Source organism: Tamandua tetradactyla, chromosome 3 (genome assembly GCF_023851605.1).
Source record: "Tamandua tetradactyla isolate mTamTet1 chromosome 3, mTamTet1.pri, whole genome shotgun sequence".
NCBI lineage: Eukaryota > Metazoa > Chordata > Mammalia > Pilosa > Myrmecophagidae > Tamandua > Tamandua tetradactyla.
In genome coordinates this window covers 99,954,412-99,968,041 of record NC_135329.1, presented here as the reverse complement: position 1 = coordinate 99,968,041, position 13,630 = coordinate 99,954,412, and the positions used below count along the sequence as shown (strand labels likewise).

Below are 13,630 nucleotides of genomic sequence, written 5' to 3'. Positions count from 1 at the left end.
CTGTCTAAATGCTGCATAATATTCCGTTATGTGTTTAGACTACATTTTGTTTACTCACTCATCTGTTGATAGGCACCTGGATTGTTTCCATCTCCTGGAACAATGCATTTTTCAACACAATTACATAGAAAACCGGGAATCAAGGAGATGCTGAATTTTCTGTGATGGCATTCTTTTAAAATTTAATTTTAAATGTACGAAAATAATTGCATATATGTGTGTCTGGCTATCTAGCTATTGATCCCCCATCATACTTTCTTCTCAATTTAAATTTATTCTCCAATTCCCTCTCTCCGTATATTATATTTATCAATAGCTCAGTAATTTTCTACAATTTCTTTATTATTTTCTACATACATTTATTTTTTGTCTTTTTTTTTTTTGTATGCTGTATGGCCAGGTCACATTTCATTCTTTTTCCATGTGAGTATCCTATTACTGCAGCACCATTTGTTGAATTTTTGTTATTTTGCTTTTTTTTTTTTGTGACGTGCGTGGACCAGGAATTGAACCTGTGTCTCCCACATGGCAGGCTAGAATTGTACCACTGAACTACCTTTGCACCCCCTACATATATTTATTTTTATGCTCAACAGTTAAACCAATAACCTCCTTCTGTTGGTATTCCTTTACTCATTCAAGACTTTAAAGAATAGTATTTTTTCTCCTTTTTTCTTTTTTCCCCTGAAATTTCTCTTTGAAAGAGCCTTGACTGCTTTTGCTCTAGGGACCTTTCTGGTCATTACAAGAACCTGTTTGAAGTTAACAGCTTGTTTGCTCCTGAGACAGCTTCTATTCCTTCTTCCTTTTCTGTGACCTCAGAGGAGCCTTCAATACTGCATTGACATTTTTTCCCTATTTTCCTCACTTTATGGAAGAGTTAAAAAAAAAAAAACTTTTCTAAAACCAGAGGACAAAAGGGGTTAATGTAACTTTAAAATTATATTCTCTCTCTCTCTGTATATATATATATATATATATATATATATATAGGTATAAATATAAATACCAATTTTTCTTTGGGTGCAAGGATGTTCATTCTTTTAAAAGTGTAAACATGAAAAAATAAAAACAAAAAAACCTTTCTCCTTCATCCCTTCAAGTCAATTTTTGTGCTCCAGAAAATTTTCTATTCCATAAGACTGAATGGAAGACTTCAAGTATTAAAATAATTTGTACATGTAGAGAGGAAAAATGTCTTTTTAAAAATACACCAGGGTAACTGCCAGATTGATGTGTTATATAATAGCCAGAAAGTAACTCATTCCCTTACAGGCTTCTATGGAATTTGGGGCGGACATGGAATTGTAGCTGAAGAAGTAAATGAGTGATAATGAGAAAGGAAAATCTGAGGTTCTGTTAGGATCACTGTAAATGACCAGGGAAAAGCACATTCTTCTCATATCTGTTTACCATTTCATCTGGCTTCACTTGTTGTTAATAGTCAATAAAATTACAGACACCTAAAAGACACTGCCCCCAACCCTGGCTTCCTGTTTTGAGCTTCCAAATGGGAAGTAGTTGAGCTTGAGATACAGTAATGTCAGCCTCTTACAGAGAACTTCCACAAGCTCCTGCTACTGTAATTTCCAAATCTTTCTTAGCTGATACCTTGCACCAGCTTGTAGTTAAACTCTTTCAATATAACCTTTTTTGGGTTATGATGGCCAGAATCAGACCCTGTTGCTTGCAACCAAAGAACTTTAATTAATGCTCTGACCTCCTTCCACCAACCAGCTAAGATTTCTGCATCCAGGGTAAATTTCTGACAATAAATAGTAGGCTTAAGATCTTGGTCTAGACAACAAATGCAAAAGACATTTAAAGGAGGAATGAGCAGGGCTTAATAGCTGAATTATTTTAGTAACACGTTTTTAGAAAGGGAAGAAAGCAAAGTAACTAGAGTTTTAAAACTGAGTCATTAGAGAGATATGACCACATTCATAATTACAGGTAGTTAGACTGTGAACTATTTCTAGGCAGTCAATGACACCCACAGTTGCGAACTTTATTTATTCCATAAATGTGTGTTATTATCCCACAATTCTGTGAGGAAGCAGCAGATCTGATGCCTTTTACTTTCTGGCATTGCTCTCCCTCACGATCACTGCACTAATCCACCTAGTTGTTTGTACTTCTCTGGGTCTTGTACTTTAGCTTTTTCCATTTATTTGCATCTATTTTCTCTATTTCCTAAGAGTGGGGCTGTTTGCATCCCTCTTACCTTGTACAGAGTGAGTAATACTTTTTCTTTCCAATTGGATGGATGAAAAAAACCCAGTAATTCAAATTCAAGTTCTTTCCACATCAAAATCTGACAACATGCACACAGCATTCACTTTAAATCAAAATTCCATTGTTGCTATAATCAATGAAGTGAAAACTGGTAGTTCAATTTTATATAGGCTTTAACTTCTATGTAGATGTTGAATGGACTCCTATTGTATATCTTTTCAATAGATATACGTCCATTCCCTGTACACAAAGCCTAATTTACCCTATGCATAGAAGTAGCAAAGCATGTATGTACCTGCAAAGAATTCATGTTATCTGTTTTCACAGGTTGTATGAAAGTCTGAACCGAGAGAGAGACATCATGCATGGCTAAATCCTTGGGCATAGGTTTGTGTGTGTGTATGTGTGCATGTGTGTGTGTATGAGTATATGTGTACCCATAGGTATACACATGTGAGTAGATTTTGGGAAGCAATTGCAAAGCCAACCAAGCCTTACTTGACCCCAATGAATACTTAATAATCACTGAATCACTGATTCCATTTCCTCCTTGAATGCTTTATCCTTCAACCTTATTTTCTTAAGTATTGCTCCATGTTGCTGAACTGTGCCTTCTCCCCTCCCTTCCTTCTTCCATTAAAATTTGCTCTTCATGGAACTGATGTAGGCTTTGTTTTAGGATAGCGATTTAATTTTCATTAAATGAGACTAAAAAACCTTACTTTATGAAAAATAATTACAAAATTTATTAATTTCTCTATTTTAAATAGAGAATTTCTCTATTTTAAATGTCTGTTTATAAAATTCTATAAACATTACGTTTTTTGTTATCATTAGTGTCATTAATTCACAATCTTATGGTTTTTTTGTTTTGGCTTTGCACAATCTATTGGTTAGTTACATATGTGTGATATATTAAAAAAGCTCTTTAAAATGCACTTGCAAAGTATAATAAAAGTCTGAGTAGATCATGTGGGATAAATATAATTACTGTGCAGAACAGTAGAGCTAACCTCAGCCATATGAGAAAATTACCTAGGGATGTGTCCTTCCTTTATTTTTATTTTCATTTAAAATGACCACGATCAGGACTGAATCTCAAAACTACCGTGAAGGAGTAGAATTTATATTTGTCATTGCCTTTTTACATCCACTCCTCCCCTTTCATGAAACTAGTGTCTTCTGGGTCTCTCACTCTTCCTCCTGCCCCACCCTATTAAAAACTGCTCCAATGAGAATACTCCACCATGGCATGCAGGCTCTCCAAGGCGGGACAGCCAACTCCTTGTATCCCAGGCTTCAGTTGCCCCTCTCCAGCACCCACCCTATCCCTGATCCCCTCACTTGCACGGAACATCCTGTCAAATAAAGTCTTCTTAGTTCCATTAACACTTTATTCCCTTTCCACATATTTACTTGTCACATATTTATAATATTGGAAATCCCCTTCTCTTCTTTGGGAGTATGACACATGCCCTTTCATCTTTAAATCTGAGTCGTAAGATCACTTGCTTCAAAAAGACCCTTCTAACTAGATAGCACACCTATACATTGGATTACCTCTATCTACCTTATCAATTGTAATATCGTATTTAGCATACTGCATTTATTTCTTTATACAAGTGTTGCAGATTGGAAAAAGAATGACCCCAATTTAATGTCCCTCTCTTTATCCTTTTGTGGTGCTCATTTGTGATATGGGCCCACATATCACAGACCCTGAGGTTGCTCCAGTGACTCAATATGGTCAATGGGATATTAGCAAATGTGATAACAGCAGAGGTCTGTTTGCTCTGGTCTTTTATCACTGCCATGAGAAACTGCTCAAGTCAACTTGCTGGAGGATGAAAGACACATAGAGCAGCCAGTCTGTACCAGTCACTGAGCCCTACCTTCCTTGATCATGGATGTTTGTTAGGCCACATCACTGTAGTGGCAGATAAACTAATTGACTTGTCTTTACCATGTGAACTACTTGGAAACAGAGGCTCTATGCCTTGATTAACTCTGTCTCCCCCATACTTAGAATAATAATTGTCCTAACATGCTTTGGTTGAACTGAACCATCATTTTCCCTTTCACAAAGGAAGATATATTACCTATATCTTATAGGTAATAGGTAAAAGCTTGGTCTCCTTCTTAAAGGAATTCTAACAAAAATAAACATATGGGGAAGAAAATTGTATAATCTGCCTAAATTTATCAACATATGCAATAAACTAATTCACCTACATCTGCCCTCAATCTTAAACTTTGTCTAAGAGAATCAAAATTATTTGTTTTTCTCAGTGGTCTTCGTATAATATACTGCATTTCTCTAAAACTTATGGTGAAAAGTGTGACCAGAAAAACAAACTTTGAAAACATCATCAGTGTTCTTTTTTTTTTCAACAGATACGTTCTTCCTCAAATGACTATATTTTGGTTCTGTACACTTTTAAGACAAACTGCAGGCATAAATTATCTCTCCTGTTTCATGGGCTCTCTAAGGCACTATTTATTATATGCATTTTTTAGATAAAAATCATCCATAAATTCACAAAGCTGGAAGATGTAACCAAATAAAGAATGTTCTCACTTCTGTATTAATAATGAAAACCTCATATTTTAGCTGTGGCTATAGAAAAATTAGGAATCCCTAGATTTAGTATATTGGAAAGATTGCTCTGAACCCCCTCACGAAAGACTTTTCTTTCAAATATTGAAATAATTTATCTAAGTAAGGATATTTTACTAAACTGCTAGTCCAAAGGGTATACACATCAAGCTTACAGATGGGTGTGGAATCTGAATGGCTTCGCTTTTCTTCCAAAGGATTTAATTTATTTTTAATATCATGGTGACTTGAGGCATAGTGTAATCATGTTCCTCTTCAGTTAAATCATATCCCCTCACTTCTAAACTACTCTTTGCTCTCCCTATCTGTAAATCACATTCGACTTTCTTTGTCATAGAAAATAGGGAATAGAAATAACAATGACAGGGAAAAGCACCCATGAAGTGGGAATTATTTCCCTTTAAAACATGATTGAGAGACATAATACATGCAAACACTGACGCAAACATTCACTTTATAATGTTTTTTCTTCTTTTCTTACTTCTTTTCCCAGGTAATAGAAGTTTTATAACTAGAGGTTGAAGAAAGTTTTTAATTTCTTTAATTTTAATTTATAAGACACTTGCCATTTTCTCTTTTACTGGTATTATATTTTTTTAGGCAATATTGATACCTTAAATCTGTAGCTCTATAGTTTTAATTACCCAAGTTCAAAGGCTTACACTATCCATTGAGCAGATCCATAATTCAAACTAAAATTTGCCAAATATATACTAGCTTAATAATGTTTTGATGTGTAGTAACATGTCTTAGTTCGCAACAAATTTCTTAAGGAGTCACTGGCTACTAGCTTCTGTTAGAAAATGACAAGTGGAACAATAATTTTGGTTTCTCCAATATAAAAGAGCCTTATGTCTCTTGTGTCCCTTAGTCAATCTAATAATAAATAATTCATGAAAAATTAAATATTACAAGAAGATTTCAACACTCCTGCACAAAAGAGATATATGGAACATATTTCTGAAATCAACGAGGGGAAACTACCTTTAAAAAATTGTAACATTATAATTTTATGACAATAACTGAAATTAATAAAAGATCCGAGAGCTGGTAAATATGGCAATCAAAAGTAGTCAAAGTGAAAATAACCTTGGCTGCATAAATTCATAAGATGCTGAAATGAAAATTGATGAGACAGAAGGAAAGACTTCCATTTAGGTAAGGGAAGTGATCCGGGGACAAAAGGGAAAATGATATATATATATATATGTATATATATATATATATATGTATATGTATATATATCTGTTTCTTTAATCTTGGGGACAAAGTTTCTTGAATTTGGTATCACTCAGATAGGTGATGAGTGATTCTATAATGGTGAGTTTCCTTGGAAAGTCAAGACCTGCGTTTCCTCCCAAATAGGAGCAATAATGGCTAGCCCAGAGAATTCTAAATTTTAAATGCTTTAGGAAGACGAATTTACATTGGTTTATAGAAGAGGACAATAACTGTAACCCGAACCAACAAAGTTATATAGGCAGGGTGATATGCAGCAACTTTATTACATTCTAATATTAGACACAATCACTCTGCAACTGTTTATATTTACTATTAACTGGCTGAATTGGCCGTTTTGGTCAAGCATTAGCTTTTGAAAAAGAACTACATGAATGTGTCTAGCAACTCTTAACCATAGAATTTCTATTTAACAGTTCTATGGACTGACAATACCTACCAGACCAATCACAAATAAGACTTGCTGCCTCAAATGGACACAAAACTAAAATCATTGAGTCTCTATTTCCTCATCGATAAAAATGTTATCCAAATGTTTGTTATCTCAGTTTCTCTGACTGCGATGATAAATTTCACACAATGGATTGCATTAAACAACAGAAATTTATTGGCTTACAGTCTTAAGGCTAGGAGAAGTCCAAAATCAAGGCATCAGTAAGGCGTTGCTTTCTTCCTGAAGTCTGTAATGTCCTGGGATGGGCTGCTGGTGATTCTCGGAGTTCCTTGGCTGGTACTCCTGCCTTGTGTTACATAGCAATATTCTCTCCTTTCTCTTCCTGGTTCTCTTGACTTTCAGCTTCTAGTTCCCCCTTGTGCTTTCTCTCACTGCCTGAATTTCTTCTAAGTATCTAGCAATCTGGATTAAGGTACAATGTCATTCAACTGGATCAACAGTAACTAAAAATAATATCTTCCAGAGATATCACATCCACAGGAATGTGAATTCAGATTAAAGACATGTCTAAATTGGGGTACACGACTGAATCTAACACACTTGTGTAAATTTTCTATTGTTGCTATAAAAATACCACACAGTGGGTTAAAGAAAACAAATATATTATCTTATAGTTCTGCAGGTCAGAAGTCCAGTGTGAGTCGCAATGGGCTAAAACCAAGATGCCAGCAGGGCAGCAGTCCTTTCTAGAGGCTCTAAGGGAGAATCCATTTTCTTATCATTCAGGTTGTTGGCAGAATTCAGCTTCATGTGGTAGGATTAAGGTCTCCATATCCTTGCTGGTTAGCAGATGAGGCATCCCCTTAACTCCTAGAGTCCTCTACCCAGTCCTTGCACATGCCCTCTATATCTCACAACCAGCAACAGGGATCCTACTTAAGCCAACATGTACACTATTTATGCTTCTTCTATCACATCTTTCTCTTTCTCTCTCTCTCTCTCTGACAACAGTTGGAAAAGAGTCTCCACTTTCAAGGAATTCCGCATGGTAATTAGCCTCACCCATGTAATCCAGGATTATCTCCATATCTCAGGGTTCATACTCTTAACAAAACTTCAGAGTCCCCTTTGCCATATAAGGGTGAACATATAACATATGCACAAGTTCCAGGGATTAGGACATGAACATCTTTGAAGGATCGTTATTATTCATACCACATTCCTGAATTTATTACAGTGTGAAAAGGATTAAATGCAATAATATATGTAAAATATTCAAGATGGATCTTTGCAGGAAATAGATGGTCAATTAGGGTTGAGAATAATGCAACAGTGTTATAAAAAGCAGGTAGTTACCTGTGTGGTATGATTTCAAGAAATTGAAGAAGCTTTCTTTCATGCAAAATATCTTACCCTCTGTCTTACCTCTTGAAATGTTACCCTAAATCATGTTTTTCTCTGGGTGATGAAAAATGTAAATCAGCCTGGAATGGCTAAGCATTTAAGCAGATACTTTTATAATGTGTGGGGAAGTTGTACTATATGGGTTTAAGGTCCATGAGAAAAAAAAAAGGCTCTGTTTTGCTCTCTTCTGTATCCTGGGGATGATGGAAAGGTTGATGGAAATTTTGGTCTTGATTGTAATAAAAGTTATTTAACAAAACTCGTCAAATTGCACATTTAAAATTGGTGTGTTTTATGGTATGTATAGTATATCTCAATAAAATAGATTTTTAAAGTTAAAAAATGGGAGAAGTTACAAAAGAAGAAAAATATACTCTAGTACATTTTCTTTTTTTTATCTCCATCCCCCACACTTACATATGGTCCAAGAGCTACTTGTTGAGAAACAAAGGCATACAATTTAAAAATATAATCCATTGAGCTTAAATTAGTGCTTTCTGTACATTTAGGACTGAATGGGATATAAAAAGAAACAAAAAAAACAAACAATTTAGGAGATAACAAATCCAGAAGAACTGTGTGGTGTGAACTGGAAAAGAAAAAAAATAAATCTAGTTAATTGTTTCAGGAGTTTTTTTGACACCTGTAGTTAAGAATACATTTGTATCTTTTATATTGGTTCTTTTTGTCATTGCAGTAAAGTGCCTGATGGTAATAACCCATGCTGGTGCTCATAAAATCTGCTTGATCTGAGTTTATCACTTGCTCTATAAGTAGCTCTTCATTTCTGTTTGTTGCTACCATGGTTATAAAATATATTACTATAATAGCCCTTAAGCACACAATAGCATAATAAAATAATATCTTTAGTGTGTATTTAAATAATTTTATCGTCGAGACAAAATGATTTAATTGCCCATTCTTGTAAGTTGAAATTTCATCAAAGCATAAAAAAAGTAAAATAAAATAAGCTTCACCCCTGATACATGAATTTGTCTAATCTTCATTCAGGTTTAGGAGTAATTTAAAAATAAACACTTCATTGCAATTGTAAATCAAAAAGAAAATAATTCATGATTGATATCTTCCTCTACTAACCATTATTTTGGTATTGAAAAAAATTAAAACATATTTCAGATCTTGGTTTGTGACATCTAAAAGTATCCTAAGGACTTTTTGCATACAAGAAAAAAAAGACTAGAATCCAGAAAATAACCTTCTATATTCAATATCTACCTTTCTTCATCTTCAATACTAAACATCAACATCTAAATAAACAGTTAGATTTGCTATTTTAAAATGTCATTTTGAAGTTAATTTTTTGAAATCTTTGATCTGTAAAGTAAATATACTAAAAATCAAAAGGAAATTAAGAGTTGTAAAACATTATGCCATAAATATAACACGATTTGCTCATAAATAAATTTCAAGCGTACATATTCTCAAAATAGCCACAGATTATTGAAAAAGTAAATATTATATATGCATGTAGATATCCACCAAACTTTTATATGTAGGGATTAATAGATAGACTTAAAACAAACTTTTATAGCAATCTGTAACCTTTGCTAAAGATACAGTCTTGATCTACTAAGATGAGTTCATTTATCAAGTCAACTGATGTTTGCATAGCCCTTACTTATGTCTGCAACTATATATTTACTGAAGGCATAAAACTTAACAAGGCCAGTTTCTGCCCGCAAAGTCTACAGAAAATGAAACATATTTAAAATAGAGTGTGCTAAGTACTCTGATAGTGTATAGCATGTCTTATAAAACTTCCCAATTTATCTTCTATTTGCCATCTATACACATACTGTGGAAATATTGCAGGCTCAGTTCCAGACTGTCACAATAAAGTGAACGTCGCAGTAAAGCAAGTCACATATTTTTTATATTCCTAGCACATATAAAAGTTATATTTAGAGTATATTGAGGACTATGAAGTGTGCAATAACATTGTGTCTAAAAAAATATTTTATTGCTAAAATATGCAAACTATCATCAGAGCTTTCAGCATGTTGTAACTTTTTTGCTGGCAGAAGGTCTTGCCTCGATGTTCATGGCTGCTGACTGATCGGGGTGGTGGTTGCTGGAGGTTGGGGTGGCTGTAGTAATTCTTAAAATAAAACAAGTAAGTTTGCTGCTTCAATCGACTTTTCCTTTCATGGAAGAGTTCTCTGTAGCATGCAGTGCTGTCTGTGTGGTAGGCAGGTTCAGGTGTCAACTTGGCCAGGTAAGGATGCCTCATTGCTCTGTTTCTGTGGGCTTAAGTCATCAGTATGTAAAATTCATCTATGGCTGATTACATCTATGGTTGGCTAAGGGGAGTGCCTTCCACAAAGAGTAAGGTTTAATTTAATTAGCTGGAGGCTTAAAAGTGAAGTCAGAAGAGTACTCAGCAGCTCAGCATACCTCATCTCAGCCCTTGCAGTTCAGCCCAGACATTTGAAGATGCTGAAAGGAATTGGGTAGGGGAAAGCTTTTGAAACCCAGAAGCCAGGAGAGAAGTTCAGCAGACATCACTGTGTGCCTTACCATGTAAAATTTCCTTCAAAATTTGAGTCAATCTTCTTAAACCCTGCCACTAATTTATTAACTAAGTTTATGTAATATTCTAAGTCCTTTGTTGTCATTTCAACAATGTTCACAGCATCTTCACCAGGAATCTATTCCAACTCAAGAAACTACTTTTCTTGCACATCCTTAAGAAGCAATGCTTTATCCATTAAAGTTTTATCATGAGTTGCAGCAACTCAGTCACATCTTCAGGCTCCACTTCTAATTCCAGTTCTCTTGCTGTTTCCACCACATATGCAATTACTTCCTCTACTGAAGTCTTGAACCCCTCAAAGTCATCCATGATGTCCAGAATCAACTTACATTAAACTCCTATTAATGTTGAAATTTTGACCTCCTCCCATGAATCACAGATGTTCTTAATGGCATCTAGAATGGTGAATCCTTTCCAGAAGATTTTCAATTGACTTCACACGGATCCACCAGGGGAATCATTTTCTACAGCAGCTCTAGCCTTATGGAATGTATTTCTTAAGTAATAAGACCTGGAATTTGAAATGACACTTTGATCAATGGACTGAAGAACAGATCCTGTGTTAGCAGGCATGAAACAACATTGATTTTATTGTACAATTCTATCAGAGCTCTTGGGGGATCAGATGCATTGCTGTCGAGCAGTAATATTTTGAAAGCAATCTTTTTTTGTCTGAGCAGTAGGTCTCAACAGCAGGCTTAAAATACTCAATAAACCATGTTGTAAACAAACATGTTGTCATCCAGGCTTTATTATTGCTTTTAAAGAGCACACGTAGAGTAGATGTAGGATAATTCTTAAGGGCCCTAAGATTTTCAAAATGTTAAATGAGCATTGGCTTCAATTTAAAAATCACCAACTGCTAGTCTATAACAAGAAATTCAGCTTAACTTTTGACGCTTTGAAGCCAGGCATTGACTCCACCTTTCTAGCTGTGTAAGTCCTAGATGGCATCTTCTGCCAATAGATGGCTGTTTTGAATCCACTGAATGTCTGTTTGATAGTTCAGTGCAGTCCTCCTCATCAATTATCTTAGATAGACATAGATAACTTGCTGTAACTTCTACATCAGCACTTGCTGATTCACCTTGCACTTTTAATTTATGGAGATGGCTTCTTGGCTTAAACCTCACAAATCAACTTCTGCTAGCTTCAAATTTTGCTTCTGCAGCTTCCTCACCTCTCTCAGTCTTTACAGAATTGAAGGACTTTGCTCTGAATTAGACTTTGGGTTAAGGGGATCTCCTGGCTGGTTTGATCTCCTAATAGGCCACTAAAAATTTCTCCATATCAGCTCTAAGGCTGATTCTCTTCCTTATCATTCATGTGTTCACTGAAGTAGCACTTCTAATTTTCTTCAAGAACTTTTCATTTGCATTTACAACTTGGCTAACTGTTTGGTACAAGACACCTGGCTTTTGACTTATCTCTGCTTTCAACGTGTCTTCCTTATGAAGCTTGATAATTTTTAGCTTTTTATTTAAAACTAGAGATATGTGTCTTTTCCTTTTACTTGAAAAGTTAGCAGCTATTGTAAAGTTTTTAACTGGCATAATTTCAATATTGTTGTATCTCTGGGGATACGGAGGCCCAAGGGGAGGGAGACAGATGGAGGAATAGCTGGTCTGTAGAGCATCCACAACATACACATTTGTTGATTAAGTTTGCCGTCTTACATAGGCATGATGCCTGGTGCCCCAAACAATTGAAATAGCAGCATCAAAGATCACTGATCCCAGATCACAATAACAGTTATAATAATAATTTAAAAGTTTGAAATATTTTGAGAGAGAATTGCAAAAGTATGCAACAGAGACATGATGTGAGCCTGTGCTGCTGGAAAAATGGTGCCAATTGACTCGCTCGATGGAGGGTTGCCACAAACCTTCAATTTGTCAAAAAAATGCAGTATCTACAATGTGCAATAAGGCATATATTTTCATATTTTGAAATTACAATATAGTTAAATATCTTGTTGTTTTTCTTGATAATCTTCCCATTCATGACTGATTTCTGCAATTATATAATGTCATAATTTTGATAAAATTTATTTTAAAACTTCTAGAATCAATCAGTTAGGGTACTCCAGACCTAAGTTCATAGTAGATGGTAGCACCCTGTGAAAATGTGCGCACATGAATGTAACAGTGGAATCAAGTCTTGATTTATTCCTGCTGGTAGATAATAATAGAAAATCAGAGACACAGGTGTGCACTTGCTATTTATCCAGTCACACATAGTTTGTAACTAAGCACAATGCACGAGACCTTCTTTCTGCTTCTTAAATAAGTTAATCATATAAGTCAGAGGGGCAACTTTAGAAAATATTGGTATGCTGTAAACATAAATGATGCATTTTTCATCATAGAGAGTAAAAACAGACAGGGTGGCCCCTCCTTTATCAGGATGGTGGAGTGAGACACTTCTGGGTTCTGTCCATCACAGAAGCTTTGACCAACCAGCAGAAAACTGTTCCAGAAATATCTTTCTCAAAGCCCTAGAAAACAAGTAAAGTACTATAGTAACAGAATTAGTGCTGAAATAAGAAAAAGGACTATTTAAAAAGTGGTAGGATCTGGGGCTGTGCACTGGTGGCTCAGTGGTAGAATTCTCTCCTGCTGTGCCCAAGACCTGGGTTCAATTCCCTGAGCCTGCCCATACCAGAGCCATTCTCTCACCGCTGGGCTGCTCTGTGTGGGACTGGCCCCTGCTTCCACTGCACATCTCTGGTCAATAGTGGAACAAAGCATGATCCTGGATGGAATATAACAAAGGGAGAGAAGCCTCAAAAAGACATTACTGCAACTTGAAAGAATTGGTACATAGACTTTAATTTTCATATCAATGCTAAATTTCTTGAACTTGATAACTGCACTTAAGGTGGATACATAAATGGATATCCTTGCTTTTAAGAAATGTACATGGCACTATTAAGTGTTAAAAGTCAAGTTTTCATAAATGGATTGATTGATTGACAGATAAAGAATAAACAGAATAAAGAGACAGATGAATAGATAGATGGATTGATGGAGAGTAGATTAAACAATATCTGGAGGTATCTGGAGGGATAGGGATATGTTTGTGCCCTTTATGGGATTTGTATTATTTTTGTAATTGTACTATATGTTTGAAAATAATCCTAAATAAGAGGTTCAAAATTTAAAAAATAATAATAAAATTAAATTGA

The 13,630-nt window shown here is 35.1% G+C and overlaps 1 long non-coding RNA gene across 1 annotated transcript in view; it reads left to right on the top strand.

Annotated features, from left to right (window-relative positions):
• LOC143676264 (uncharacterized) overlaps positions 1–13,630 on the top strand; it is a 145,434-nt gene that overhangs the window by 108,237 nt on the left and 23,567 nt on the right. The gene's annotated exons all lie outside the window — the stretch shown is intronic.